At 33.5% G+C, this 6502-nt stretch overlaps 1 pseudogene; it reads left to right on the top strand.

The window, feature by feature from the left end:
* Nucleotides 1-32: 32 nt before the first annotated feature.
* LOC131807001 (carotenoid isomerooxygenase-like) lies at nucleotides 33-5033 on the top strand (annotated as a pseudogene).
* Nucleotides 5034-6502: the final 1469 nt, after the last annotated feature.

Here is a 6502-nt window from a genome sequence, read left to right as displayed (position 1 = left end):
TATCATGTATGTGGGTATATGGTTGTATACTGATGGCAACACGAACACGCTCCACAGAACCAAATATTCTCAAATTATCTCCTTTTCTTTCGCCTTTTCAGAATAAACCCCGCACATTGGCAACCGAGGGTCGAATATGTGTTACAGATTACACAGGTGTCGGTGAATCACACCTCCCATCCAACGTTATGTCTAATGGCACGGTCTATAATTTGGGTATGGCATCAAACAAATCCGGTCCAGTCTACAACATTATTTGTTTTCCACACGGCGAGGGTATGTTGAAAATGCCTATGTGAAGGCACAATTCCTTGTCGATGGAAACTGAATCGGGTTATATGCACACTTTCGGCATAACCGAACATTATTTCGTAATTGTGGAACAACCCTTGTCCGTATCGTTACCGGAATTATTAAGGGCCAGATCTTTAATCAAATACCTCAGCCTGCCTAAAATGGTTCGACAACAAGCCCTGTCTGTTTTATTTGGTTGATCGGCGAAGCGGTGAAGTGGTGCATAAATTTCAATCCGATCCATTTTTCTACCTCCACATTATAAATCAGTACGAACGCGATGATCATGTGGTCATTGATATTTGTTGTTATAAAAATCCCGAAATGATTAATTGTATGTATTTGGAATCGATGATGAACATGCAATCGAATCCGAATTATGCGACACTCTTTCGTGGCAGGCCGTTGAGATTGTCTTGCCATTGGCAAGTAAGGCGAATGACGGCGAATTGTGAACAAAATCGTCAAATGGGACGAAGACAAAGGCTAATGAAATCGTTTACATTGTCGGGTATCAGTTCAAGACTGCAACACCAAAACTGAAACGCTCCAAACGGAATATGAAGACATCAACTTTACTGTGAATAATAATCCCGAAATCGGCAAAGATGATTATAATTTTACGGCGAAAAACGATAAATATGAGTGGTCTGAGAATTTGATTACACTGGCGAATACCAAAGCGGAGGCGTATCATACGCAAAATGGTCCCATATTTGTAAGGCCGGAACTGCTTTGTGATCTCGGTTGTGAAACACCACGCATAAATATGAACGTTATTTAGGTATGGGTTGATAATTTTGTGTGATTTTTTTAATTTTAAATTTTTGCAGCTAAACCTTATCAATACTTCTACGCGATAAGTTCAGATGTGGATGCTGATAACCCAGGAACGGTAATATATAAAAGTGTTTTACAATATAATTTTTTTGACGCATAAATAACGGCAGTATTCATAGGCACCAAGGGGTGACTCGAAAAAAATTGAAATATTTTCAAGGACCATCTGCGAACTTTAGATGTTTAAGGATACATTTTAAGGACTCAAAGTCCAATAAACGTGGATTTTTCAAATCTATTTCTTACACCAATAAACGTGGGTATTTTATATATTTCTTCAAGAACCACGTTTTATAAAAAGTGGATTTTTAAGAATATCGTTTTCGAGGACTACCGGACAAATTTCTCAGAACATTTTCAAAGAACCAACGGACCAATAAAAGTGAATTTTATCAAACATTTTTTAAAAGGGCCAACAAATGTAGATTATTCAAGAATATTTTCAAAGCTAACTGGGCAATAAACTCGGAATTTTTAGTAGTTATATTATTTATTTCTTAAAGATATTTATCAATAAACCAAATAAAGTACCGTCGAACCAAAAAAAAAAAAAAAAACAAAACAGATCAACAGAGAATTAAATCTGGATTTTTGAGAATATTTTTAACGACTTTCTGACCAATAAACGTGGATGTTTTAATAATATTTTTTCAAACACCAACAGACCATAAACGGTGATTCTTGAAAATATATTTTAAAGACTTTAGCACCAAAAAAGTAAATATTTTAAGAAAATTTTTTAGGGACTTTAGGACTAAAAATATGTATTTTTTGATCATTTCTAGAAGGAGTTTTAGAACAAAAGAGGATATTCTTAAGAATATTTTTAGAAAATTCGGATTTTATAATTTAAAGCCTTTAGCACAAAAAATAGAATATTTAAGAATATTTTTTAAGGACTTCAGGACTAAAAATATGTATTTTTAGATCATTTCTAGGTCAATGACAAACAGATAGTGAAATTGTATGTTTTAAAACAATTCTTCAAAGACCAACATTTTATAAAGAGTAGATTTTTAAGAATATATTTTTCAAAAACAAAATTGTTCTTTCGGGAATTTTTTGTAGCAACAACAGACCAATAAAATTGATTTTTAAAAAAATTTTGAAGCACCAACAGATCAATAAACGTGGATTTTTTAACATGGCCAAAAATTTGGATTATCATAGAGTTTTAATATCTTTCAAAGACAAACAGGCCAATAAATCTGGATTTTTAAGAATACTTTTTTCAAGGACACGTTGTATAAAGAATATTCTTCGAAGGATCAACAGGCCAATAATATTTATTTCTTAAGGAATAATAAAGCCGTAAAAAAACAGAACAACAGACCAATAAATCTGGATTTTTATACCCTACAACACTATGTGTTGGGGTATTATAAGTTTGATTGGGCCAGAATTTATGTAACACCTCGAAATATTGGTTTCCCATATAGGAAAGTATATATGGATCTTCCTAGCTCGCCGAGCTGAGTCGATCTAGCTATGTATGTCCGTCCGTCCGTCTGTCCGTCTGTCCGTCTGTCCATGTTAAATTGTAATCACTCTACAGGTCGCAATTATGGCCCGATCTTCACGAAATTTAGAATGGTGGTGGGTTTAGGGCCAGAATAGAACCCTATTCTTTTGGAGATGATCGCATAATATTTAGGGGTTGAAATGGACCAAATACTGAAAAAACGAAACAATTATAGACCAATCGACGCGGAATTTCGCATGTAGCTAGAGTTTAGGGCGGGGAAGAAGCCTACCAATTTGCGTGGTCATCGCATAATATTTAGCGGGTAAAATAGACCGTATCTTTTGTGTTGAAAAAATTCAAAATTTTTCATTAAACCGTGAATATTTTAAATCCCGGCGAAATCATAAAGCCATCACAAGGTTACTTCTGACCTTTACATTGATGTTAACATCCAACAAATCGGATATTAGCAAAATATGTGCGATATATATGTCTATCAAAGAAGATATGCTTGAAAGATCTCTTATAAGTCGAGAACGGCTGAACTGATTTCGACAGTTCTCATTAATTCAGAATGGGCTCTGGCAGGAAAGAAAAAACGTCTAAAAAATCGCATAAAAATATCTCTCTAAAGATGAAAATATTGATTTTGTAAAATTTTCTCATATTTTTTCAATTTTGTCATATTTTTGGCATATTTCATTTTGAATTAAACATTTTGTAATATTTCTAAAGCTAACAAAACTAAGTAGTTAGGATATCAGGATATCATATACAGATCGTATTTATGGCCAGATCCTTACGAAATTTTGCATGGAGACAAGATGAGGGTCGGAATAGAAGCCTACTCTTTTTGGAGATGATCGCCATATATTTAGGGTTGAAATGAACCAAAAAAACTGCAAAATTGTCAGCAGATCGTAATTATCGCCCGATCCTTACGCACATTTGATTGGGGTTACCGGACATTGCAAAAGCCAAGCAGTTTCGGATGGCCATCTAAAAATATTCAATGTGTGAAATAGTTGCCAACTTTTGTAGACAAAATACGAAAATGTCCATTCCAGTGACTTTTGGAGAATTCACAAATACAGGAAAGATGCACTTCTGACTATTTCGTTAACGCTGATTTCGTTGAAGATTATAGTCAAATGTCTGTATCTCATGTAGATGCGTTTCAGTCAAAAACCAATATAAATGTTAATCTTGTGCCATTTCTGAGAGATTATAGGTCTTTGGGAAATATTGGTTCCTGATCTAGGAAGACCATTTACGTGCAACATCTACCAATAAATTGGAAATGAGCAAATTAGTTTAAGTTGCTATTATTCGAAAATTAGAGAACGGAACCTGATGGTTTTCTTTTAATTTGTCACAATATCTTGTGGAATTCTTTCGAGTATCTCGCCTATATAAACTGTATCGTTTATTATAGTGTTGTAGGGTATTCAACGGTCGGCCCCGCTCGACTGTAGCCTTTGCTTACTTGTTTTAGAATATTTTAACGACCTTCAGGCCAATAAACGTGGTCTTTATAAGAATATTTATTCAAACACCAACAGACCCATAAACGGTGAATTTTGAAAATATATTTTTAAAGAATATTTTTTTTTTTTTGAGACTTTGGGACTAAAATATGTATTTTAGATCATTTCTAGAAGGAATTTTAGAACAAAAGAGGATATTCTTAAGGATTTGTATACGAATAAAGGAGAGGTAGTGGTCGATATCGTTCAAACCTGAAACGTCGCAATAATTATATCAAACTTAGGTCGTATGCAAAATAGAAAATATTGGCTCGCTCATTCGGTACCATCCCAATAAAGGGAAACATTTTGAATAGTCAAATCAAAATATATTTTATTATCAAACAAAAGCTGAGATTATATATCTTTCGACAAAACCAACTGATATTTTTTAACTTGTGTTTAATATATTTTTCAAGGTTTACAAACCAATAAACGTTGATTTTTATGAATATTTGTCAAACTCCAAAAGACTAATGGGGAAAAAATGTTAAAGGAATTTAATACCAAAAATGTAGATGTTTTAGACTAAGAGACAAGAAAAATGCGAATTTTTAGGTATGAATTTTTGAAGAATATTTGTTTTTAAATTTTCTTTTCATCTATTGCAGCTAATCAAAGTCGACGTCGTTAACAAAACCTGCCTGACATGGTGTGAAGATAATTGTTATCCCAGTGAACCGATATTTGTGCCCGCTCCAAATGCCCATGATGAAGATGATGGAGTTATATTGGCCTCTATGTTTGGGGTGGATTCAATGAAAATAAGGTCGGGCTATTGGTACTGTGTGCAAAGACCTTTAGGAATTGGGCCGATGTGTTTCCATACCAATGGGCCGGTGCCGAAATGTCTACACGGATGGTATGCCAAGGATATGTGTAGTTTGCAGAGACTTGAGAAATGTTGAATATGAATAAAGTTTAATAAAGTTGATATTTTCATACTTTAAGAAATAAATCTATATATATAAAAATCAATTGTTGTTTGTTGGTAACGGAATCAGTTTGAAAACGGCTGGACCGATTTGCATAATTTTTGTACAAACGTTCGTTCATACCCCGAGTTAGGTTTTTAAAGAAAAAAATATTGACCACGCCTCCTTTTACGCCCACTATTACGATTTATCTGAAATCTTTATATTTGCCAAAATAGTGAAGATATCGTTTGAGAATTATTACACGAGATGCTGTTGGCTTTCCATCCAACCCTACGTACTTATTTAGGGGCTGAGGAACGCGCCTACTTTTAAATCTATCTCTCTATATGTAAAAGAAAGTTGTGTTAGTTACTACTCTTATAACATAAAGACCGCCGGTCTGATTTTTAACGATTTAGACAAATTCGGAATTGCCTCTTGGCAGAAAAGAATAAAATCCAAAAAAAAATCGAGTAAAAATGTGAAATTTCAACATTTTCATTTTGACTTTTTAAAATGTACAATAGTAATGTTTTATATTGCATTTTTTTCCATTTTGACTTACTATTTTCGAATGTACATTTGTAGTGATTTTTTTTTTGAATTCTAATATGATGTGTAGGTTTTTTTTTTGGTAGTATAAAGCCACAACGGATAAAACTGATATTTTAGAGATTTTATGTATTTGTTTCGTAATACCCAATAAATACATAAAATCTATAAATAACAATTTTATCCGTTGTCGCTTTATATGAAAATTCTAACTCGGGAAAAATCGACAATTTTTCAATGGAATCGAATTTCAAAATAATACAGCTTCAGCTGGAAGATGCGAACACATTTAAACAAACAAAAATGACCGAAGAAGCGTTATGGGGTTAATTCAAAAGTTGGCCTACTTCTTTCATATGACAATAAATTGTCAAATGAGAATACAAATGCAAAATACATTGGGACTGCAATCAGTCAAATACCGACCATAAAGAACGCAAAATAGAAATTCTACCTAAACATTCAAGATACCTTTAATCGCTTTGGCAGGTCATTATATGGATCATAACCCCTGATAACGTAACAACCCGATTTCAAGTATATTCTCCATTTTAACCATATTTTTCGTACTAATTTTAGCTTATGTTGATAATTTAAGAAGAAACCATCTTTGCAAAATTATCACGTTTTGGTATCACCATCATATGATTTAAGGTATTTTCGGGGTCTTGGCCACTTTTTTCATTTTTTGGCACTTATTTGACATCTTTGTTTCTAAGGGGGAAGAAAACCTCTTTTTATAAAGTTTATTTTTGGGGAAAGTGCGCATCTTAGTCTTGAGGCTACCTGGGGTAAAAAACCCTGGGGTAGAAAATCATCTTACAGATAATTATCCTCATAGGAATTTATTTAAGTATAGTCCTCACATTAGCATACCCCCAAGTCCACTTTCCCAACCAATGTGTGGT

The sequence above is a fragment of the Musca domestica genome, unplaced genomic scaffold (assembly GCF_030504385.1).
Source record: "Musca domestica strain aabys unplaced genomic scaffold, Musca_domestica.polishedcontigs.V.1.1 92, whole genome shotgun sequence".
Taxonomy (NCBI): Eukaryota; Metazoa; Arthropoda; class Insecta; order Diptera; family Muscidae; genus Musca; species Musca domestica.
This window is presented reverse-complemented; position numbering and strand designations above follow the sequence as displayed.